We start from the raw sequence: 26,479 nt of genomic DNA on the forward strand, positions 1-26,479 counted from the left end.
TATTTAACTCTTACCTCTTCTGTCAGATCACATTTAATCTGATTAGCATTATATTGGGTGACTATTTTTGGAATACCAGGTGACATAAATTTGGATGTGGCTGTAATATACTTGGGGAAAAATATAAATTTCTTCTTTTCTATGAATTATGTCTAAAATAATAAGATAAACTAGACTCTTAAGCCTTGGTAGAGCCACTATTTTAGTAGAAGGAAAATTACAAAATAACAAGAGTCATTCTCTCCTTATTTGCTACTAGACTTGAGCAATATTGAGTTTGGAGAAATGCAGTTGAGGATTGTGCAACCCTTGCTTCACTATAAACTAATTGTGCAGAAATTCTTTCCAGGTTTATCCATTGTCTTGTAAGACTGAAAGAAACCAGCCAATCACTGTTTTCATTCCATTGTAAAGGATCCACTCTTCATTGCTCTGTTAGAATGTCATCAAAGATTTGTGATTAGTTGTTTTTTTGTTTATGTAGAGATTGCACAACAAAGCAATTAACAAAATCAAAACTGGTGGAAATGGTTTTTAGTACTTGATTTAATTAGCAATACACATGAAAAAATTGGAATTGCTTAAAATATCTTAATGGCATATATAGAAAGAGTTTGATCTAAGAAAGAACCTTTTTACATTTTTTTTAAAATCTGACCAAAAATAAGGCAGTCATGATTATTTTTGTGCTTCACATGTTTGGATATTTTTCCATTTTTTAAGACTATATTCGTTTTGTTGCAGTTTTTTTACACCACTTTTTCAATAAAAATATCTTTTGTTAAAACAAGATAAAGCAATGAAATTTGCCATAGAAGTGTACTTTTGTACAAAGAATCTGAATAAATCTTCAGAAATTAATGGTTTCCAAGTAATCTGCAGTCAATTCACATAAATACGTTGCAATACCATAAAAATTCCATGTATCCATTAAGAAAAAAAAAAAGAACTCGAAATTTAATTGCAATGTATTTTATGTAAAGAAACTGAAATCTAATATTAGGACTATTCAACATGAATATATTAAATATTTATTTGGTATTATTGTAGATTAACACCTGCTAAATCGGCCCCATTTGCCTCCCCAAAATATGCCCCCCCTTTTTTTTAATAGCAATTACATATGAACATAGTGGAAAACTTGGCAGAAATTATTAAAAAAACAAAAAAACAACAAAGATTAAAATTTAATGTAAAACAATCATTTTAGCGTTTTAGGGTAGTTAACCATATTTCTTTTTCTATCAGAAATAAATTCTGTGAGACCCGCCCTCCCCTCCCCCGGCAATTATGTGTGTTTTTAAGGTCTTTATAGGAGGAGGAGGAGGAGGCTTGCCACTTGGACTTCGGGTTAGTGGTAGGGCTACGGGAAAGTATGTGTGAACACCCTGAAAACTTAACAGAAAAACAAAAAAAAATATTTTAGAATGGGGGATTAGTTTCACATAAATTTGATGTAAAATAATTCAGCGTTTCCAATCCATTGTAGTGTTTTAGAGCAGTTAATTTATTTTTACATGAGACAAATCATGTAGATTTTTAGGGGTGTTTATGTGGGGCAGGTCTTTTTTTTTTTTTCTTTTAGATGATTGTGTGGTTTTAAAATGGTTTGTACAGTGGGGGAGCTTGCCACTCAGACTTAGGGTTAGTGGTAGAGTTACAGAGGGGTTTTTATTTTGAAATGCGTGCCATTCAGACTTTAAGTTAGTGGTAGAGTTAAAGGAGATTTTTTTTCAGGGTGGGACTTGTCACTCTGATTTTAGCTTAATGGTAGCTTGTCACTCAAACCTAGATTTAGTGGTTGCATAATTTTATAAGATGATTGATGATTGCAACGTCTTGTCAGACGAGTGCCACTCCCTCAGGCACTGAAAGTCTATGAGCCGAAAATGACTTTAGTCCTGCCGGCAAAATTCACATGCTCATACATGGCACTGAAGACGGTCATTAGTATACATACATACATATATATATATATATATACATGCACACATAGATACATATATACAATTACATACAACACACATATATGTATACATACATACATAATATACATACATAATATACATACATAAACATACACAAGACGGTCAATGGCATACATATATATATATATATATATATATACATATATGCATAATACACATACATACATATACATACACATAAATACACACACACATATGCACATATATACATACACTTACCTACATATACATACACATAAATGAATATTCACTCATACACAAACATGCATACATATACATACATGCATACATACACACACACCTGCAAATATACACATACACACACATATATATATACACATACATACAATATATATACATATATACACACCTGTACATGAACATACGTACACCTATACATACATATATACATATAATGATGGCAGATCAATTATTACATGCTTCCAGCATTGCAGGCCTACACACGTCACAACTTTTCCATGGCTGAGGGAGTATCTATACACAGATGATGTTAGAGTTTTAGCTTTGTACGACAGCTAAATCTCTCTCTTTTGGTTCAAAATGTTGACAACAAGCAAGAGCAAGATAGCCAGCAACAAGTCAAACTGCAGACCAACTTAATGCGGATAGTGGTTTCCCGCTTCATGTTTTCTTTTCTTTTTTTCTTTTAACTCTAAGATTTGCTTCTCCTAGAGGGGTTGCCTTCACCACGGCTTACAGGAGCCCTTCCACCCCACATACACATGACAATAAACATATGCGTACATACAGATGTACGCCAACATACACATGCATGTGCACACATATGCAGCCATAATCACGTAGAGGCACACAAATACGCACATACATGTGCCTATACATACGTACACACATATATACATGTAAAGTACACATGAAGGAACAATCCAAAAGTCATACATAGTAACTGATCAACGGCTGGACCGTTTTTGTCCCTTTTCCTTCCTTTTTTTTTTTTTTTTATAAATAAAAAGTTTGTTTTAGACTCGCACATATGCAGTACATGATAATGATTATGATCATGTTGACAAATGCACACATAATTTTCCAAATAACTCGATGTACGAATCAACGAAAAACAACAGTCCAATTGATATGATTTACAGACGCTTGGATTTTTTTATTTTTTTATTTTTTTTTTAATAAAGTTTGTTTTAGACTCAGACATATGCAGTACATGATTATGATCATGTTGACAAATTCACACATAATTTTCCAAATAACTCAACGTACGAATCGACAAAAAACAACAGTCCAATTATATATATATATACACACACACACACACACACTAACTTTTCAAATTTAAAAAATATCAAAAGAATTTGAAGTACTAACTGCTCTAAAAGACAATGGCCGGAAAATGAGAAATCATTATACACAAATTTATATGCAAAAGAAGATCCCTCCCCTCTACTCTAAATTCTAAAAATGTTTTTTCTTTCTTTTTTAGGGTATTAACAAATAATCGTCTAAAAAAATGTATAGAATCTTTTTTCTTTTTTTTTTTTTTTTTTAATTGGCAACTATAAAGTTATTTATTACTACAATTAAAGTTCAGAAGTTAAATATATTTGAAAACGAAGATTTCTTGAGGGAAGTTTTTCTTTTTTAAAGAATCACTAACCATGTTAATTTAAAACAGTTTTTTTTTTTTTTTTTTTCAAAATGTAATTCAAAAAACAATTCTGGCTGTTAGTTTTTAATTATCAGCATTGCTAGTGAAATTGTTTACTTTCGCTGAAAAGTGTTTGAAATTATAGGAGAGAGGCTATGTAAAAAACGATTGTACCAATAAAGAAACCAACATAGAATTATCATTTTAATGCATAAAAATAATAAAATCATTAATTTACTTAGTACTTGATACACAAAATATTTAGAAAAGACTTTTGAAACCTGTCATGTTGAAGTTTTATTTTTAAAACGACAAAAAACGAATGTACTAGTTTATTTCGTACTACGACAATAAGTGAGATTGATGTTTTTCTGATTATTTTTCAAATGTCATGACGAAATTCCTTATAAGGGATTGGTACTGAACTTTTAAGCACTGCAGGGATCAAAATAAAATCTGATGCCAAATGGTCATTTCATAGCATTAATATTTTTATAATTACTTTCCTAAAAACTCTTCAAATATATCATGTATGTTATTTATTAAAGCACATGAAAGGATATTCGTTTCTGAACAAAATGGTGGCATTTTGAGGATTTAAAGTATTTTGGTTTTTAAAATATGACTTTTAATAGAACTACTTTGAAATCTGTAATTATCCAAAGCGTTTTATGGTTGATGGTCATTGTTAATTTGAATAATTTAAAGATTTTATTTACTGAACTAAATTTCCTGCCATTAAACTATCTTTTTACATATAGGATTCTTGCTGATCCTGTCAATCATTCCAGATAAATCATTTCACCTTAAAAAATGTCATCTTTTCCATAAATTTGATAATATATTGTTTGTGTGATACCACGTGGTTCCCTGCTCTTCAAGAAACTCTGACCCCAACATTGCTTCTGTGGTCTTCTTCTCCTTCATCTTTACTGGTTGTCATTGTTTCTCATATTGACGACTGTCAAGAGATGAGCACACAAATTCACAAGTATAAAAATTTTTTTTTTTTTTTAAGTACAAACTCCAACACATTCTGCAAATATCAGTTGCATTCTTGGTATGTATGTGTGATATCTTCGACCTTCTACACGTTATGCTTCACATCTACGTTTTGTCAAGGCTGTTTGTCAGTTAATGTCAGCTCATATTGATCCCCTAAAGCTCCCTCAATCTGGTCCGGACCACGACCTGTATTCGACTGTGTCCAACTCGAAACTAACTTCAACTTAATACTGTCCCAATTGTCATAAACCCAAGACTGTCCTCAAACTGTCACAAAACTGATCACAAACCAACCCCAAACACTCTGATCCCTTTGTCTGAAATATCTGCTACACCATGATTAACAATCCTATTCAGCTTTTGTTGTGTACCTTGAACGACTTTCTCTCCATTGTTCTGCTGATAAACCTATTTCCACTTTTGTCATATTTTTCCCCCTTTATCCTAACACTTGGGGTGAGGGGCAAACATCGATAATATGACAGTATCTTTAAGATTATGTATTTAAATGACTAAAAAAAATTTTTAAATACAGGGTACCACACCCACCCATTCCAAATTGCCACCCATGAAATCGTTAATAAAATTCACAATCCTTTCTGCAACCATATATAATACAAATAAACTGTGCCTGACTTATCTACTAAGTCTTTCATGAATGTCTTTGTGTTTTATCACCGTTCAATGACATGAGGGTTACTTTGATGATTGTCTTATCAGTAGTAGGTTCAGTTCTGAATAGGCTTCACACTACCAAACCTTCACCTTCCAAATTTTTATCTGTATACCTCAAAAATAGTGTCTATCCAAAGAGCATTTCGGTGTTTATAATATCTCTATCTATATACATTAATGTTGCTTGAATTTTAAAAGTTGAATCTAAATAGCATTGAAGCTGACAAATCAAACTTTGATTTTTACTAGTCAACTTTCAGTTATCAATGCACTGTTATTTGCTATAAACTAACATACTTCACTGCAATGTACTTTTTTAACAAACTTAATCTGATCTGGCAGTTTTCTAATATGTAGAAACTCTTGCATAGTCACCTTAAAAGAAAAATCAAGCTGTGGGAAATAACTTATATTTTTAATACAAATTATCACTTGTTTCTTTTTTTTATTATTTGCATCTAGCTTAATTTTTATTTCAATTAACGAAACCAGGTTTACTTTCTGCTTAGTCAACATAACAAAGAATGTGTGGTTAGAAATTTGGGGCATTTATTACAATAGACCATAAATCGAAAAAAAATGGTAATGAAATAACTATCTAACACATGTTACCAAAGGTAAGATAAGTTACTCTTCTACCTACCGGGATAAAATGTTTTTGTGCGTGTTTTAACTTGTTTTAAAGCATTTATTTACTTCTAAACACAAGTAGTATAGAGTTGCTAAGTTAAAACAAGATGGCTAACATGAGGTTGTCACCTTTTTGGAGTCTTGATAATTACTAAAAAAAATGAAACAAAATACTAACAGAAATCAACCCAATAAATTCCAGTTATTGGATGGATTTCTATCAGTAAAAAATGCTCGAAATTTGAACATAATGGATCCCGAGCAATGCTATGTCAGTACAATTAGTGGGATATAACCTATATTCATGACTAGAAAAAGAATAACCAGATTCTACGCATCATCAGTATGACGTGTAGAATCTTTTAGAAACAAATATTATTTTCTAGTGCTTTAAAAAAAAAAAAAAGAATCAACAGAAAAGAAATCTTAAAAGAATAGATCTTCAGACTAAAAATAATCTTTTGAAATAACTTTTTATTCTAAGTTACTTGGGATGGTGTGTATGTACGTTTTATGATAACCTCTGTCTTTTCTTCTACAACAAACTTCATGGCCGCAACTACAAACCTTTTTGTGTAGGTGTTTCCATTGAGAACAAAAAAATAACTTTTATCCTTTCAGCCATGAGAAAATGATCTAATTTTTTTTCCTTGAAACTGAAAGTTAATTTGTGATTATACACTAGTCAACATTTTGTTTTAACTTATGTTTGAAGGGCCATGTTACATTTAAATTTCTTTATTTAGAAATACAAAAATATATTTTACAAAAAAAAACGATGCAAATAAAATGGAATATAAACAAATTTTCGTTTTTACAAACAAGATAAAGCTGGAATGTTTGTTGTAGACTATAGTCTACTAACTAACAAACTAATCTTATAAAACACTAGCAAGAAGACCTGATGTTGTCCGGGATTTAATGAGGAAGCGTGCATCCCTTTGCACCCCGCTTATAACGCCATATTAACTTTTTTTGGTCCCTCAACAAAAGGAGAGTGGACCTGGAAATTCACTCTTATCCGTTCACACTTTTCTCAATAATTGGAATTTTTAAAAATTTTGCACAGGCATTAAACATGATAGAAGTAAAAAAAGTAACAGAACAGATTTTCTGGTAAACACCAGTTGCCCCCCTAGGGATGCATTTCGGTTTAAAATGGCTAAAATTGGCACTTTTGTACTTTATTAAAAAAAAATTGATGCCTTGGATTTTTATAAAACTTTCTGAAAAGTTGTAACTAACTAATTTCTATCTAATTTTGTTTGTCTATACTTTGCAGTAACTCTTGGGTGTGTCACAGGGGCTCTTTTAGGGTTAATAAAAACTCCCTTTTTAGGACTATTTTACCATATTTATCCAAATTTTCTGTATGTCTATTTAGCAGTTTTGCATGGTGCTGAACTCAAATTTAAATATGTTAAGGCCTTGGACTATTGGGGCTAAATGGGAGGAGTGGGGGGGACAAATGATGGGCTAGTCATTTCTTTTTTTGCATGGTGCAGAACTGAAATTTACATATGTTAAGGCCTGAAACTGCACCGTTTATTCATTTTCACCAGGATTTGACGTCCCCTGGGGACTTTTAGGGCTAAATGGGGGGGGGGGGGTGCAAATGCTGAACTTAGTCATTTTTTTTAGGCCTTGTTCACTGTGCACTCACGGGGGACCACGTGTGCTTCACTTGTTTTATATAATATTCAACTTTTTGTTTAGAGCTAAAGATGTACTTATTTATCGTGGAGGGTATAAGTAAAGTGACATGAATTTTGGTAAATTTATAGTTTTTAACTCTTTTGAGGCAAACTCAGTGTTTTTTATGGAATCAGTGCACTCCTGCTTCAAGCTCTGAACTCCTTAACATTTCTATTTTTTAATTTTCAGTTCTATTATATATATATATATATATATATATATATACTAGCAAAGTACCTGTCGTTGACTGGGTTCAGAAACAGCCTACAGAAAATAGACTCTGATATATGAAAGTATGGTAGGTTATGAAAAGGAAGGGTTGTAAAGAGATAGCTTCGAATTTGGGGGGTCTCAAAACCAAAGTAATATATGATGAAAGTAAAAATAAAATAGATAAACCCCATAATTTATTATACCATACCTGTTCACACTGAAACACTTATCACAATATCATGTGGATCTATATTAAAAAACCTTGTTAAACTTTGTGACATATTTCCATTTTGGGGCGGTTACTGTCTCTTAGAACCTTTTTATATGGTACCTAAATTATAATATCTACGATTTATGAAACGAGCTTGCATGTATCTTTAATTTGGGCGATTTTTACACACTATTTACTGAATCGATAGCATAATGCAACTTCCTGCCATTCGTGACAGAAATGTCCAGAAAAGCAATGAGGTTTGATCAATGCGGGGGGGGGGGCGACCCCTTATATCAGACAACTGCTATTCATTTGGACACTCCCCTATTTATGGGAAGGTTTTCCCCAACATCTTGGGAAACGCAGACACTGACTTGCAGCCAAAGTTAAGTTGGCATGATGTTTGACCTCATTAAATTTAGTTACCTGTCATTTAACTTTTTAATCATTAAAATAAGACGGTTATCACTTCCTCTCCCGTCGTGGCTGAGTGGATAAGATGTCAGTTTATTTTCTCATACTTTTCCACCTTCGCGTTGAGGCTTCAGGTTCGAGCCTACCAATTATTTTGTGTAGAAATATTGTTTTCTTTGAGGGGGAGCGTCAGATAAAAACTTTGCTTCCGACGCCATTTGCAAATTGTGCATATATGAATTTCATTATGTATGTTGATTTTAAGTAGCTAACGTTGCAACGTTCTTCAGATGCTGCACTTCCATTTCTTGTTCTTTTTCGGGTGAGGATCAGTCCTTCACGACTGAGACAATTTTTTATTTTTGTACCTTTTCTCCACGTTAAAAAAACGACCCTGGTGTCTAACTCTGTCCCGTGGGGAGGCATAGTAAATAGGTACATCTGTGTCTTTGTAGGCCCATCGATAAGGCGTTCGCTTGCTAACTTAAATTATGCAAGTTTGCACCTGGCACGCATCGTTTTTGTTTTTTTTATATAAAATTTTGCTTTCGGTTTCGCTTCTTGCTGATGCCACCCAAGTGTCCCATTTAAAAAGAAAAAAAATTTTTTTTTTGTTTTTTTTAAAACCGTCCCCTCCCCTCCATTGTCACAATTTATGAAGACTATTTTTTTTATTATTATTTGTTTATTAAAACACTTGAATTTTTTGGTTTTCATAAATGTGATTACTATTTTCATTATCTACATGTTCTCATCTTAAATGTTACTTCTGATGTTGCCCGGGTGTTTGCAGGTGTGTGTGGTTTTGGGTAAATCAAAACACCCGGGTATTTGTTGTCGGGGGGGGGGGGTTAAATTAAAAAAAAAGTTTTGGTAGGTAAGTATGAAGGATCGAACCCGAACCCTTGAGTCGAAGTTGGAAATTAAAATGTGAAAAAAAAAAAAACGTGCGATGTTAACCACTGAGCCACCACGAAATACTAATGGAAACATGTTTGAATTTAATGTAATTACTTAATGAAGTCAACCTTTGACTGCGGGGCAGTATTTTATTTACTGCGGGAAGGGTCTTTTTTTTTTTTTTTTTTTTTTTTTTTTTTTTTCAAGATGTTGGGGGGGGAAAACCAGCTCCCCATAAAAAGGGGATTGTCCAAAGTGAATAGCAATTGTCTGATATAAGGAAAAACTCCACATTGATCAAAGCTGATTGCGTTCGGACATTTCTGGCGATCGCGACCATAAAAATACTGTTAGAATTAGTTTCGCTTTTATTATATGAAAACGCCTAATCCACATGCGGCGATCGAAAAATGTTGAATATTTATCTTTTCAAAGGCGAGCAAATTAAATAGACAGGTGACCTCGGTTGTTAACTCGTAGATATTATCATTTAGACGTGATGTAAAAAGTTTTAAGTGAGTCGACTGATCGCTTCTCGGAAAAAACCTTTCTCGGACATACACAAAAAGCGAACATACATACATACATTTTCGCTTTTGTATTTATAGAAGATATGTACTTTTTTATTTAGAAGATCAGAATCTGATTTGATACTCTAAATTCCTTTTCTGCAAATTGTATAGCAGTCAACATGCTATTTTTGATAAACATCATTAAGTGTTCATTTTATAAGACATTAATATGGAGAACCGAATCTTCCTTGTAATTATTTAAAAAAACTTTAAATATTATTTTTTCATCATGTTTCATCTTTATTTATTAACTAGCGGGGGGGGGGGTTACCTGGCGTTTCCCAGGTGTTTGGAGGTGTGTATGGTCACCCGGGTGTTTGTGTCAGGGGTGGATAAATAAAAAGTTTTGGTAGGTAAGTGTGAAGAATCAAACCCGAACCCTTGAGGCAAAGTTGGAAATTAAAGTGTGAAAAAAAACGTGCAACGTTAACCAATGGATCACTACGAAATACTAACGGAAACACGTTTGAATTTGTTAAAGTATTTAGAATTGGCAGGTGCCCGTTTTAATGACTTAATGAGGTCAACTTTGACTGTGGGGTAGTATTTTATTTACTGTGGGAACGCTTTTTTTATTTATTTTTTATTTTTTTGTTTCCCTGAGATGTTAGGGGGGGACCAGCTCCCCATAACAAGGGGATTGCCCAAATTGAATAGCAATTGTCTGATATAAGGAGAATCTCCACATTGATCAAAGTTGATTGCTTTTGGACGTTCCCGGCGATTGCACCAAGCTCCGTTTCGCTTTTATTATAATACGAAAAAGCTTAATGCACATGCGGCGATCAAAAATTGTTGAATATTTATCTTTTCAAAGTCGGGCAAATTAAATAAACAGGCGACCTCGGTTGTTAACTTGTAGATATTATCATTTAGGCGCGATATAAAAAGTTTTAAGAAGTTGTGAGGCAACCGATTGGTTCTCGGAAAGAAGCCTTTCTTGGACATACATGAAAATGCACACACACACACACACTTTCGCTTTTATATTTATAGATTTGCATATTGTGTTAGCCTCTATACTTGACTTGCCAATGAGATTCATACGTTGGAGCATGTGAGCTTCCTCACTTTCCTCCTAGTTAATCCTTGTCTGATCAGTGTGCAGTAAAATAAATTATAACAGACAGCTAAAATAGAAATCACGATAAGTTAAGTGTGAAGAATTTACAGGAATTTTTTAAGGAACATTTTTAAAAGATTTTTCACTTTATAAATTGATGCTTTTTATTCTATTTAAGAAGTAACAGTTAAATGTGATCAAGACTTTCATTTTTTTTATTTTTTTTTTTTTATGAGAATTATGAGAAAAGAATATTGAAATTATTTATTCATTTATTTATTTATCTCGGTTTCAAGTGACATTTTTCCGGGGGTTGAAAGTTCAATCCTTACTACAAGTAATACTAAGAATAAAATAAAAATTACTTAACTTTTACCTGGCAATGGCATGTATAGATTCCAGAGTTTTAACATGATGCACTTAAAAAATGTTGAGGGTTACATCCAAGATGAAAACATTGGTCCAAATAATCCAAATAATATTGAATATGAATATTTTACATTAGAGTATGAAATCGATTTATTTCTTATCCAAACAATCTGTTTTTTTTTTGTTTTTTGTTTTTTTTATAGACTATTGTCCTCATTGACCTTGATATTTACACTGTTTGTTTGTGTACATTTAAGTTTCTTACATACTTAAATCATGAACTTATGAGTTATTTAAAAACTAGCAGGGCTACCTAGCGTTGCCAAGGACAATAAAAACAAAATGGAAGAGGTTATAAATGTGTAACATCTTTTATATTAAAACTCCTATCTGTCAGTTCATCTTGCCTACCCTTCTCTTTATCTATGCTCAGTCTATTGCATTCTCTCTCTCTATCTATCTCTATCTCTTTAATGTATTTAAAATAATGATGTAAAAAATTCACCATAGCTTTCAGTTTTAAAGTTATTGTTCTACAGTTTCTGAACCCCCTCCCCTTAAAATATGGTGAAACTTATATTTATTTTAATATAGTCTTGAGCAACGCTGAGTTTATCCCCCCCTCCCTTTTAATGATATAATGAAAACTGTTTGTTTTAATGGATTTTAAGACAGAGCTGAGTTTCTTGTATTCCTCTTTTCAATCAAGCATATGCCACTTAGCAACACACACGTGCTCTATCTAGGATATTGAGCACGTACTGATTCAACATATACCATTTACTGATATATACATACACGGCTAAAATGCTTTTTCCACAGCCACTTAATGTTTTAGATGGAAGAAGAGCAAATAATGTAATGTAGCATAACAGAATTGCTGAGAGGAATGAAATGGTGTAAATTAAATAAAGAAAAGAAAGCCGGTCTTATGACATCACAATATATTCTTTCACTAACATCATGATCGACCAATGCTAAATTCCTTAAATTATATATGTAATAATATATTTAGCAAATTTGGACACAATTTGTCCTCCACACAAAATATGAATTAATTTTTTTTTTTTTTTTTTAGTTGTCTTTTTTAAATGTTTTTTAAACTTGTCTATATTTTGTCAAATGTTCAAATAAAATAAAAAAACAAAAAAACAGCAACTTTAAAATCAATTGTTTTCATAAAACATAATCTTGACTTTGCCAGCATTCACCCAGGATGGGTTGAGCTGGCTCTTCCCACAGAATAGTGTTCCAGATAAACACAGACCACGTATGACAGCCCGTAATGGCCAAGATAGTTATGGGCAATCAGTCCAGGGACATAAATCTGTGGACCGGAGATAAGTTCAACGTCTGCTTTGATGGTGTATCTGATGCAATGCCTTCTATAAACTACGATAAACATAATCTCCTTCCTTTTAAGTGAAATATCAGCAATGACCGATTAATGATATTAGATAACCCATTAAAATAGTTGGTTTGATTCTTAGTGTTGTAAATTGGACCATTTTGATAAGGAAATTAATCAACAAGATAATAAAATTAATAAAGATGTGGTTAAGAAAGTGGAACGGAAAACCTTTTAAAAAGAATGATAGTCTTGATATTTAGTAATAGCTTTTATCTTCATTAAGAAAATTAATTTCTTGTAACGGATTGTTAGTGTCTTTCTATCCATATATTTTTTATGAAAACACTGTAACGAAATTGTTTTTAAGTTTACAAAATTGATAAAATATTTTAATTTCCTAATTGTTTAGATTTTTTTTTTTTTTTTTTCACCTATAAAGAAATAATTTTTTTTTTCTCTATAAGTTAAACTTTATTTTATTTTTCATATATGTAAAGATAAATGGGAGGAAAAAACCCTCCTTACAAAACTAGAATGAAAATAACTCCGCCCTTTGTACATTCAGTCGTACTTGTTTGTAAGTTAGGTAAACAAGCAGCAGTAGCAGCTTAATGTAACATAGTGCATATGAGCGCATGGGAAAATATCAGCAGCAGCAAAGAATGGCTGGCTTGCAAAGAGATAGGCAGCAGCAGTAGTTGAAAAACGTGCATATGCAAACTAGGAAGTGTGCGCGAGAAGAAAAAGGAGAAAAAAAATGCATCACATGGTCAGAAGAAACAAAATGGATGTCAAAGAAAATGGATTTGTAAAGTTGAGGATGAGAATAGACTGGCTGTGGCCAGGGGAAGAAAAGTGTACACTAGGCGAGATGGGCAATGGCGGGAGATTTTTAAGTGGTGTCGAAATCGGAAAGTAATGGTAATAAAAACTTTTGTTAAAAAAGAAAAAAAATGCCGACCTGGATTTTTATTTATTTCTTTCCTCTTGTTTGTATGTAACAGCAACGTTACATTAATGTAAGTTCAATCACAAGGAAAGGGACTTAAAAAAAAAAAAAAAAAATTAACTAACAAGATACATAGTATTTAGATTCTTCGGATAACTGTTATCGTCTTGAGTATTATTTTCACAATGTTTCGGACAATGCCAACTCCAACCTTCTTCAGTTCTATCTTTTCAAACTCTAGGAATCGTTCTGTAGACTTCCAGGAATCTTTCTGCTGAACTTAGAAATCTGCACAGAATTCTGAATCTAATGCTTTAGTTAATTCATGGGATAATAGGATCTCATTCTGTCAGCCATGACTGGGTTAGAAGTCCTAAGTAATTAGCAATTGTATTTTTAAGTGTCACCATCACTGGGGATTGAAACTTCCAGAAAGTAACTTTACAACTGAATTTTACCAAGTACTCTATCTACTAAGCCACAGGTTGACAATCAATTCTCATCTCAAAAGTTGAGAAACATAACTAACAGAATGTCTAAAAGATATGGAACATGAAATGTACGCAATCTACTTCAGTGGATTAAATAACAAGTTTGAAACTCCTCAAATATTACTAATGGTGCTACCAGATCAAGCTGTCTGAAGATATTGGCTTCTTGGACTAAAATGCACCAAGCATTAATGTTTTATTTACTTTTTTTTTTTTTTTTTTTCTTTTTTTTTCTTTTTTTTTCTTTTCCTTTCTTTTTTTTTCTTTTCCTTTTGCAAAACTCAAATCCTATTTTGCAAAGTCAAAAACAAAAACCTCAATTTTCCTCTTCAAAATAACCAAACTGAACCCCATGAATAAATATTTGGAGATATCAAAAATTTGAAGGATAAAATCTTTTTCTAAAATTACTGTATTCAACATTAAATAACCTGAAAAAGATTGATATGTCATAAACCAAACCAAACATTACTGATAAACGGCATCTGAAGAGTACTGCAGCCAGAATCTTCTGAAATGATGGTAACAAAATGAGGACAATGTATCTAAGGTTTGGTGTTTGTGGAGATTGGTGAACTTGTAAACCAATGCATTTCAGGTGAAAACATTATTACATACTTTCATGTCAAAATTAATATAATTTAAAAAAAACTTACAAAAAATGATCCCGTAGATGTGCTAAATGTATTTTTAACAAAATCATCCACAATTACGTTCGGTTTAAAAATGGCGGAGCCTTAATATAAGTCCATTTAAGTTAGTTTGTCATACTGAATTGGTCACACGTTAAAACATACAATAAAACTTGAGATAATTCAATAAATTCTTTACTTGTAATTATTTTTTTTACTGGATCATGTTCCTTTTTTTTGTTATACTATTTATGTCATGTCAGTATAATCAAGGAGCACAATTTGAAACCTGATTAGTTCCATTTACCTATGTTTTTAATCACTTTGTCTATTTCATACATAAATTTGAAACCTGATTAGTTTCGTCTTAAACACTTTTCTCAACTTATGTTAATAATTTTTTACTTACGTTTTACACATGCCTTCCCCATTTACATTTTTAATCACTTCCCCATATGTACATAAAATATATAAACATCTCACCTTTCATAGGATTCTCATCTTTTTATCTTTGTTTTATACATATTCAAAACCTGATCAGTTTCGTCTTAAACACATTTCCTCACCTATATTAATAATTTTTAATTTTTTACTTACCCTTCCTCACTTGCGTTCTTAATCACTTTTCCTTTATGTACATAAAATATATAAATATCTCGCTTCTCATAGGATTCTCCTCTCATCTTTGGTATATTTTATTTTCCTCAATTATCCTTATCATTCTCCTGAGGAACTCCCCCGAAAATGGGGACGGAACGTTGAGAATTTTCTAAAAAGGCCACAGGTTTTCTTTCCCATTTTCCACGTGTAAGTATGTAATGTTTTCACTTGAAATGCATTGGTTTTAAAAGGTCACCAATCTATACATGCACCTAAGATTTATATGTCCATTTCCAACCGGATTCCTAAATCTTAACTTCTACATTAAGCTACTTTGAGGAATGTTTATAATTGAGATATGCGTTTTTGTGTTTACCTTTTTCACATTACAGTGATAACATGTTATCATATTTAAGTTGAAACTTATCTAAAATTGAGATTAAATCTAATCTGCAACTAATTATTAGCTTAGATAACATGTACTGTCATTCACCGTTCTTTCTTTACCTCTCTTGTGTGTGTGTGTGTGTGTGTGTCTTTAGATAAGGGGAAGTTAGTTATGGTGAAAGCCAACGTTCATTATGTTGTGTGTTGTGTAAGAAAGTGCATGTACTAGGTCAGTGAGTACACAAAAATGTTGCTCAAAAGATGAAAATATTCTGGTAAGTTGTAAGACTTGTTGAAATAAGAAACGATGAAAATTGTTGTAGTTTTTGATTATGACAACCATTTTATGTGGAATGGTCATCTGTAAAACTACTTCAAGACATGGTCAATGATTTATCTTTGTATTATTAATAAAACGATCAGAGAAGATGGTGTGTGTGTCTGTGTTTCTCACCTATATGTAACTTTAATAAATACACTTGGAATTATTTTCGTTTACTATTAATCGAATATTTATGAAAATCAAAAATATGGGAAAACTGAAATGAATTTTTACATTCCCTTCTACCATTTTTTTTTTCTTTAAATTGTTAATGTGACTATATTTACATTTTTTTGTTCTCCCATAGAATCTCTACTTATATGTAAAGGCACTTTATCTGTTTGTGTGTATTTATATTCAATTGGTGATTCAATAGATCACTTTTTTTTTTCCTAGTTTACTACTAAAACTGAATTTTATCGTGTCACTGCAGACTGGATTGTGTCACAAAATGTGAATTACAGAAATAAAGGATAATCGATAAGGTAAATAATGGGAGGAGGCAAGACAATTGAGGGGGGGGGGGCAGAAAAAAATGAACGATTAATATCACAAAAGAAATGTAATTATAATTCAATTTATATTCATAAAGGATGGGTAATAGTTAGTAACTTGATAGCTATAACAAATCCTGACCTAACATTGAATTACATCAGACATGGTTTCAAAACCAGCAGAATTAGGATGCAGAATTCTTAAAAATTTCTAAACAAAAATGTCATAACCTTTTAATTCATTATCTAATGTGTCTAAACAACATAAAACTTAAATTTAGGAAATCGTATGTTTTGGTGAGGTTAGACTAGATGACTTCTCAGTATTGATATTTTATAAGTGGATTGCTTATGGCTATTTTTGAACCAAGTGAAATATCACAAAGATTACTTATTTCTCCCTGATTTTACAAATGCAGAATCCATTTTTAGATTTTTGGACATACAAATGATACATTGGTTTATTTATAATGATATCCTGACAAAAAAAAAAAATCAAACCTATATAAACCTAAAAACCATTCCAATTACATATTGCACTATCCTGAGGATTGTTTGAATACATTGAGGTATGCTCCCAGTTGTGACATTTAATTTCTAATCTAAACGCTAGAACCTGACTTTAGGACCAGTAAAAGGTAAGAGAGATACTTTTTTTCATTTAAATTTTACACAAGAAATAAATTTATTAAAATCATAAGTACAAGAAACGCTTAACTTTTAATAAGTTCAAGAGACCAAACCCTGAAATATATCAAAGCAATCCAAAACAAATTGGTAGGGTAATCAAGTGTGTGAAAATATAACTTACATAATTGAAGTTATGAACTCAGAAAAATTCAAATTTTGTACAGTTAAGCCCAGGAAGACTTTAATGAGCAAAAATCTTCTGTAGATTTCTTATGGTTTAAATCTATATATCTATAAAAGTGAGAATGTGTTAGGACAATTTTCAGCATATATACTCAACGAATTTTTTATCTACAGACTTGAAATTTGGTATATAGAGTACTCAGATATGTGGAAAATATTTTAATCGGTTTTCATCCAGAAAAATCTTGCTTGGGTCAAAATTGAAAAATTAGTTCTTGGGGGTAGCGGGTGGGGGGCATCAAACTTGTATCTGTTTGTCAGCTGTTTCACAATTTCACACGATAGCTTCCTTATGTTAAGAATAAGTAGGTTTGAGAACACTTTTTAAAGAGTGTGGCAAACTGGCCTAATGGTTATCATACTTGACTCCCTGTCTAGGTTTTGATCTCAGCTTGAGTATTTTTTTTTACTTACAAGAAGTGAACTGTTTTAAAAAAGACAAAAAAACATAATACTCGCATGCACATGTCGCAGTTTCTTTTCATCTTTTTTTTTTAAGGAATTTAACGTTACATTTACTACCGGACAACGCCAGGTACATCTAGTATCAAAATAAAAGTTAAAAATAAACTTGTTCATTCCATCTTCAAAAAGTGCAAGAAGCTAAACTTCAAGATGTAACCAAAAACCTACTGCTGGCAAAAACTGTAAAAATTAGGTTTGCAGAGTTGAAAGGTAAAAGGTTTGATTACTAAAATTTCCAAAAATATCCATTTTTATTCTGCAGAGTTATGCTCTAATAAAGGGCAGCCTTAAAATCATTTAAATTTGTTTGATTTTTTTTTTCTCTTTTTTAAATAAAACTATGGTTTAATCTCCTTCAAATCTGAAATAAAAAGAATTTAAAGCTTATTAATGAAATAAAGATAAGTACCCCCTCCTTTAGGGCAATCTGCATAGGGAGGGGATAATTCCGACCAGATTTGAAGTCTGAAGATCCAATAAGCTAAAAGTGGTTCGTAGACTGAAAATTTTTAGATAATTATTTAACTAGACATAGCTACCTGGTTTTGCCCGGTAATGAATTTACTTAGTTTTTTTTTTTTCTTCAATACTGGTTTTATTTACTTATTTTTTTTTACAAAATATTTTTGGCTCTAAGTCCAAAAAAAAAAAAAAAAAAAAAAATTTTTTTCTATGTACCTGTCATGGAACAAAAATGTCACATTTCAAAAATCATGTAAATTGATCAAGTAGTTTTTTTTTTTTTTTTTTTTCTTATTAAGAAAATAAAATTTTATTTTATGATGAAGCAATAAGTGTGTCTTGATCCGCCATATTTAATAAAGAGTTTTAAATCAGTCTTGTAATGGCTACAAAATACTGATGACATTTTTGTTCTGTGATGGATATATACATGATAAAGATTTTTCTGTATTTTTGTTTTTATAATTAAATGTAATTCTGGATAAGAATCATTATTTTTATTTATTTATTTATTTTCAATCAAGGGAAGAAACTTTGTATGGACAAATACCGTTACATCCTGTCAAATGTCAACGATTTGAAGATAATTCCAATCTTAAGTATTTTCTGGAGGACATTAATTACATTTTATTTTTGACAACATGCTGCAATAGTCCACAAGAAAAACTGAGAACTAGAAGAAAAAGATAATTTTATAGGAAAAAAAGTTACTAGGAACAAAGAAATTATAAAGAAACATATTTTATTTTATATATTAGATTAATAATAAAATACATATTTTTAACACTTTACTGCAGGTTCACAGTATCAATAACTAGAAATGTTAAATGGCACCAATAGATAAGTGAAACTATAAATATTTATAAACGTGACAAACTTTTACATTTTTTTTTTTTTTTTTTTGTAACATGAGGCCCCTAGAATGATACAGTACCATTTATAGGGAAAATGAGCTATGTATAGTATCATAATTCTGAGGGCCTCATATATACTAGTGCAAAAATTTATCAGTACAAGATTTTATTTCTCTTTTTTTGTCCATCCTATATATATATATATATATATATATATATATATCTTCATGGTTAATATTATTTACACTTGTTTTGAATGTAATATTAGCTGTTAAATATTTAATTGATATTGAATTAGCTTTTATTCTACAATTACATTTTTGATCCCAATTTTGACCCCATAACATTTATTGTTTTGGGCTCAAATCAAGTTAAAGTTTGATTCATGTCCAAGGAACCTACATCTAAAATTTCAAGTGTTTAGACCCAAAGTTGGTGGAGGAGTTTGGTAGAGTTCTCAAAGGTCAAATCGTTGAACTTTAACCCCTTGTCAGCCATATTTCTGTCCGAAAACCGATTAAAAATATTTTCCCAAATCTCAATACCCCTTATGTCAAATCTCGAGTCTGTAAACTGAAAATTGACAGAGTAATTTGGTAGAGAAATGTACACAGACAGACAGACACACAAACAATTTCACTTTTATAGATATATAGATATAGAGTGATGTGGATTCTGGTTGATGAACTGTCTGTATTGGATATATATATACTAGAAAGTCAAAATAAGAATATTTCCTTGTCCTAATGATCACTTAGTCTTAAACCCAACTATTACATGTAATCTATCAAATAACCACTTTTTTTTTTTTTTTTATAATAACAGCCTTTAAACACATTTAAACAATACTTAGCTTACAGCCCCCCCTTCCCCCAAGAAACCCCTGACCATCAAATTTTTAGTATATTAATACCCTGCCCATAGGTAGCCTCATTTCTGCTTTTTTCCATTACTCCAGTCATTCCTGACGAAGAACGCAGGGCATTTGAAATATTGAATTATAATAATAAAAATATTTAAAAAATAAATAAATAAAAACTACATCGTTTTATATCTCTGTCACCTATCACTTGTTGTCATCAAATATTTCTAGAAGCTTATGTGGAAATACCAAACTTATTTATATGTATATTACAACTCAGTAGATTACGAAATGTATGATATATTTAATATTTTAATCATGCTCGAAAATCAAGACTTAACGTATATCATTTTATTATCTGATTTAATGATAAATAGCCGTTGTATTATGTAATCTGGAAATATCACAATTGTTTTGGTTCTTTAACTTAAATCTTTTCTTATACATGTATCAGTTTACATGACAATATAAATATATATTGAGATAGGTTCATATACATAGCAAAGTTTCTGAATCCAGTATAAAACTCAAAATCTGTAGTATAGAAAGAAAAAGAGCTATTGGATTCCCAAAACTAACAGTTTGATAAGCATGGTATAACAAAGAAAAAGAATAGAAAATCAACTCTGAATCAAAAATTGATCTGAAAATTGTACTATTATATTGAAAGAGTTGTGTCAAACGTTTATAGCACAAAATCTAGATATTGCTTGGCATGATGGTGTTTGCCTTAAATTGCATTGGGCCAATATTCTTTGAAGAAATTGGCCTGTGTACAAATAGCTTACTCCATTGTATTGTATTGGTTGTGCTTGACTTTTCAATATGCTCTGATGTACAAACTGTTTTTTTAATGCATTTTCAGACATTTTTTTTTTATTGTAAACAACAAACTGAAAAGTGGTCAAAAACAAGTGTATAACAAATGTTATTAAAGGCAAGATAAGTTCATATTCTACCTAACTAGATGTTTTAAATTATTTTAAAGCGTTTATTTACTTTGAAACAGAAGTAGTGCCAAGTCTTAAGTTAGAACAAGAAAAAATATAGCCAATATGTGACAGACATCTTAGGATTGTTAATAATTGTTAAAAAAAAAAAAAAAATTAAAGAAAATAATGGAAGAAACCCACCAAATAAATGTGACAGTAACATTTAATGTATTGGTTTCTCCCCGTGTTTTGTTTAATTTTCTATTTTTGAGCGATTATCGAGATTCCAAAGATGTGACCCTTTCGTATCCAGTAATTTTTTTATGTAAAATTCGACACTACTTATTTTTTTAAACTGAATGAATGCTTTTAAAATAAGTTAACACATTAAAGTTAGCCAGCTAGATATAAGAGTAACTTATTTTGCCTTTGATAACATTTCTTTGTTATATATTTGTTTTTGGAGCACTTAATTTTCTTGTCTCTAGGAAAAAAAAAATGCCTGCATTTTCTTGGGTTTTAATTTTTAGCATTAAATCAAAGTTAAAAACAGAAGAGAAATTTAATTTGTTATTGTGATATTTGTATATTTTGCTTAGTGTTCAGAAAAATAAATTTATTATAATGTCTATTATATTTTAGATTTTTAACAAATTTGTGATTTATTGATACAGTAGAACCTCGGGATATGGCATTAAAAATTAGTAATAAAATACAGTACAGTATATAATACGTATGCATATGATCAAATAACATAAATACACCATAAGACGGGGCAAATACCTTAACCAGGGGCCAGAAAAACATTGTATTCGACATTGTAACCTAAAGAAAAAAAGTATCCTAGGGCCACCGTATCCCGGGGTTCTACTGTAACAAATCTTTTTACTTATTTAAACTCATTTTTTAACATGAGCATTGAGAATGAAAGATTTTTATAAAACAAATTTACTTTTTCTTTGTGGATAAATACTTTATATACATATCTATCAATAAATGACAAAATCTTGGCTCCATGTATGTTTCTTGCTGATAGGTAACTTTAATAAATGTACATTGAATTATATTTAAATTTTTTTATAAAAAGAAGTACTATGCTAGAAAATTACTCCAACCAGACAGAATCCAATATGTTTTACAAAGCCACAATTCTCCCATGCATGGAATACTGTTACCACATCTGGTCCGGTACATCTACCACTAGTCTCTCACTTTTAGGCAGAATAAAAAAACCTTAAATTTAATGTCCCGCACTGTCAGTCAAGCTTCAACTTTTGTCCCATCGCTTGTGCCTGTTTTGTAAGTACTTTAATGTAATGTGCTCTGATGACCTAGCATTTGTGCCTTCTTAGCATGCATACTCCTGACTAATCCAACCAGTAGTAAAATACCACCCTTTCACCGTTTAAGTCCCTAGATCTCAGAAAGTCTTTTATTCTAATAGTTTCTTCACTCGAACTGCCAGACTTTGGAATCCCTTCATTTTCTGCTTCCCTGACTATAATAACCCGTAGAAGTTTTAACGTAATGTGAACAGAAATTTCACTGCTCAACTCCTCACAGTCCTGTTAGACACAATCCCAAACAGTAGTCCCTTATGTTCCAAGTAGCAATAGACCTTGTTTTGAGTAGTAGAAATTAATTTTTTTTTTTTTTTTTTTTTTTTTAATAAATATTCGTTGTAATCAATAATTAAATAGGGAAAAACTATAATAAATTTTTAAAATCTTATATTTAAAATAAAATTGTAAGTGTAACCAGGTTCTTATCATAGGAAATTCTGTACACTTATTTTGTTGAACAGCATTTCCAAGAAACCTGGCAGTAAGTGTTGGGCCTTCACCTAGTTTTCTCTTGCCTGTAGTGTAATGACAGATCCATGATTAGATGGATCTGTAATGTGAAATCTTACCAAATCAGACATTTTATACCTTAGGAATTACTGAATGGACTACATTTTCCCAGAAATTGGTTAGGTTGGTATGGTCATGTGGAACGTTTACCGAATGTTTTGAATTGCAAAAAGGTTGATTGTCTAAGGAAGACCTAAAAGCAACTGATCGAAATTGTTCTGATCAAATGGCACCATGGTCACTGGACTTTGTTTTTGAGATTTGTTTTTGTAAGCATATATAAAGGAACTAGTCTATGCCCTCCCTCTTCCTTTCCCCCCTTTCCTGTGAGTATAGATGAACTCCAGCAGAGAATCCCTTTTGCACAGTATGATGTTACTACAAACGTGTTTGACAAGACTTGACGTATACCGGTGGTGCACATATTGAACTCTCAAAAAACTAATCCCAGAATAAACATGTAATATCCAACCACTAAATTGTTCATTTTCACTGAGTTAGACATAGTCATTTTATGCTTTGAATTTTTGAGATGAGGATTGATAAACCATATTATTTGAATTATTTTGACTACTTTTCTCATCTTGAATCTTACTTGCACAATTTAATCCACAGGTGTAGCATGCTCTCATTCCATGGCTAATAATACGAGAGCATAGATTAAATAAAGGATTCTGTTTGAAATTCTATGCAGGTTCCCAAGTTCAACGGAAAGATTCCTGAATTCAACAAGCTATAACTGAAGAAGATTGAAGATTACAGCAATCAAAATATTGTGCAAATAGCACTTAAGATGAGAACTGTAGTCCTTAATTCTTAATGGAAAATCTTTGGTTCAAAGGTTGATAAATTTCTATTTAACATTCCTACTTGTCCTGATCGTTATGTGAATGATTCCTTTAACATCTTATGTTTTATCCATTTTCATTTAAACAGTTTCGAGATGATTTACATTTTCCTTCCACCACAGTACGATGTGATCATTTCTCCACTGATCCACCAATCTGTCCTTCAACTATAGAACCATTTCTCCTTCAATCTGCAGAGGTGTTTTTCATTCACAACACGGCACTTTTTTTGCTTGTTGTTGGACTTTGTTTTTAAAAGTTGTAGGGACAACCTCTATGGATCACCTTTGTAAAAGACCCCTTTAAAATCTTGAAGACGATTTTACTTCTCAACTGAAAATTTTGGATTCAAAAGTTAACAAATTTCTCCTGAACATTCCTGTTTTTCCTGTGGATGATTCCTTTAACATCTTGAATTATTGTCATACATTTCCATTTAAATGTTTTTAATTCTCAGCAGAAAGTTTTGGATTGAAAGGTTGGTTAACATCTACTCGATAGTCCCATTTGCTCGATCAACCTTCCATTTATAAGTTTTGAGAAGCAATTTACATTTCTTGTTGACAACTTTTGTTGGATAAACAAGAGTCTTGATCTCTGATGCATTTATAAACATTGTAAGGATTTAATTGAACATGCAATTTTACTTTTCTATTCAAGTCTACATAAATTGTAATGATACAGAATTCTGTTGATTTTGAGTTGAGAAATCATCTTTTAATAATTTACTCAAACTCGTTTTTATTATTTGAACCATTTTTTTTTTTTTTTTTTTTTTTTTGTGTCCATCAAAATGCATGCAAAAACACTGTTAATGAAATAAAAATAGATTCAATTTTGTATCTAAACCATATCCGCAAGATTTGCTTCAATATAGTGTCTTAAAATTAACCATCTATTTTGATACAAATTTATATCCCAAAGTAGATGGTAAATTTTGGGACAGATAATTATTGATTAGTGAGATTACGTTATTAGACTAATGGATACTATCACAGACTATGAATTAAGCTAAACCCAGTTTAACTACAATCTTATTAGATGAGTAGACACACCTTCCTATGAGCAGACAGGGGTTAGGAACTAGTAGGCGAGTGAAGGTGCAGGCCTCTACTGAACAGTAGGTCTAATAGTCTTGAGAGGAGGGACTTGACGATCTTCAGGTTACCAATTCCTTCCGGCTCCTAAGAATGCGTTGCTTTCTTTTCCACAACATGAGTAGCGACGACCAAATTTCTGATGTTAACCTATGACTAGATTCCACTTAAGCTTTAACAAAATGGTATGTCCCATTCCAATATATGTATTATTATGTAGAATATTTACAAGATGACCACAGCTTCATTTGGTCCAACAGATATCAAGTTCATATGAAATTTGGGAAAATGACGTGGAAAAGAATGCGCTGCTGGTTACATTCTGGAACAATAGAAAGGGGTGTGAGTAATTAATATGAGGGGTACAAGTACAATACTATCTATCTCCCTCACCCATGGCAAGTTTTTTGCGGGCATGACAAAAAATTCTGAAGAAAATCTGTTTCAACTATTTACACTGTACAGGTATCAGTGAATTTTACTAGTGCTGGGAGCGCCGGCTGCGCGACCTGTTGCCTGGTTGAGTCTCAGCGATACCGGGGGCATTGTGCGATGCCAGTCGGTGTAAAGCCATGGGAGGCTTCTTGGGGGTTGTGTGGACTGCATTGCTGGAGGTGGGTGGGCAGTTTGCGCATGCAGCGTCATGGCAGCAGCCAAAACACTGGAGAGGGATTCAGGGAGTGATTGGGAAGTCCAGGTACATCCTGTGACTGGGCATGTGAGCTGAATATTAGACATGATTGTATTGACAAAAGTGTGTATTCAACGGCGCATAGATGAGTAGACACACCTTCCTATGAGCAGACAGGGGAAAGGAACTAGTAGGCGAGTGAAGGTGCAAGCCTCTACTGAGCAGTAGGTCTAATAGTCTTGAGAGGAGGGACTCGACGATCTTCAGGTTACCAATTCCTTCCGGCTCCTAAGAATGCGCTGCTGGTTACATTCTGGAACAATAGAAAGGGGTGTGAGTAATTAATATGAGGGGTACAAGTACAATACTATCTACTTATCTACTATGGTTATTTATGTACTAATACTGTTAATAGATCTGCAAACTGATCATCAACTATGAGTAAAATAACAATTTGTGTTCAATTGATTGTGTACAATAGATATCATACTTTTCTGTGAAATAAAAAAAACAACCGAAATAGTTGATTACCTTTATGGGCACCTCCCATTGACACTATTTGAGAAGACATCTTGAATCTGCTCTTGGCCTACTAAACCAGCAGAATGTCCAATAAAACTTTCTGATGTTCCAAAATTAAACTTAAAATTTTATGGTGAATAAAGATTTTCATAAACTTTTTTAATTTACAGATGTTTTATCAAATGTTGAATTATGTGTTTATTGCTGATTCAAAATGTTTTGAATGAACAATTAAGTTACCGAATGCTTCATGACGTTTTGCAGTTTTATGAAATTTTTATCTCCACAAACATTTTAATGAGATGAAATATTCATCGAAGAGGTCATGAGTATAATCTTAAAATGTGCATTCTTGACATTTTCTTTATGTAGCTTCAATCAATAAACTATTAAGTTTGAAAACATCATTTCTGGGAAATGATTGTGTGATCATTTCTCATGGATGAATAATATTAATAACAAATTGTGAATCAGCATAAT

The 26,479-nt window shown here is 31.7% G+C and overlaps 1 protein-coding gene across 4 annotated transcripts in view; it reads left to right on the forward strand.

Moving 5' to 3' along the window:
• Positions 1 to 26,479, forward strand: part of LOC145293866 (arf-GAP domain and FG repeat-containing protein 1-like) — a 191,818-nt gene that overhangs the window by 41,733 nt on the left and 123,606 nt on the right. For 2 of the 4 annotated variants that reach the window (XM_080140608.1, XM_080140607.1), the window contains exon 1: positions 14,384 to 17,238. The exons of the other annotated variants lie outside the window; for them this stretch is intronic. The gene's annotated coding sequence lies outside the window, so the exon portion shown is untranslated. Of the gene's footprint in view, positions 1 to 14,383; positions 17,239 to 26,479 lie in introns of those variants that run through there. 4 annotated transcript variants of the gene reach the window in all.

The sequence above is a fragment of the Euprymna scolopes genome, chromosome 15, assembly GCF_053919585.1.
Source record: "Euprymna scolopes isolate OS-2025 chromosome 15, ASM5391958v1, whole genome shotgun sequence".
In the NCBI taxonomy this organism is placed as follows: Eukaryota; Metazoa; Mollusca; class Cephalopoda; order Sepiida; family Sepiolidae; genus Euprymna; species Euprymna scolopes.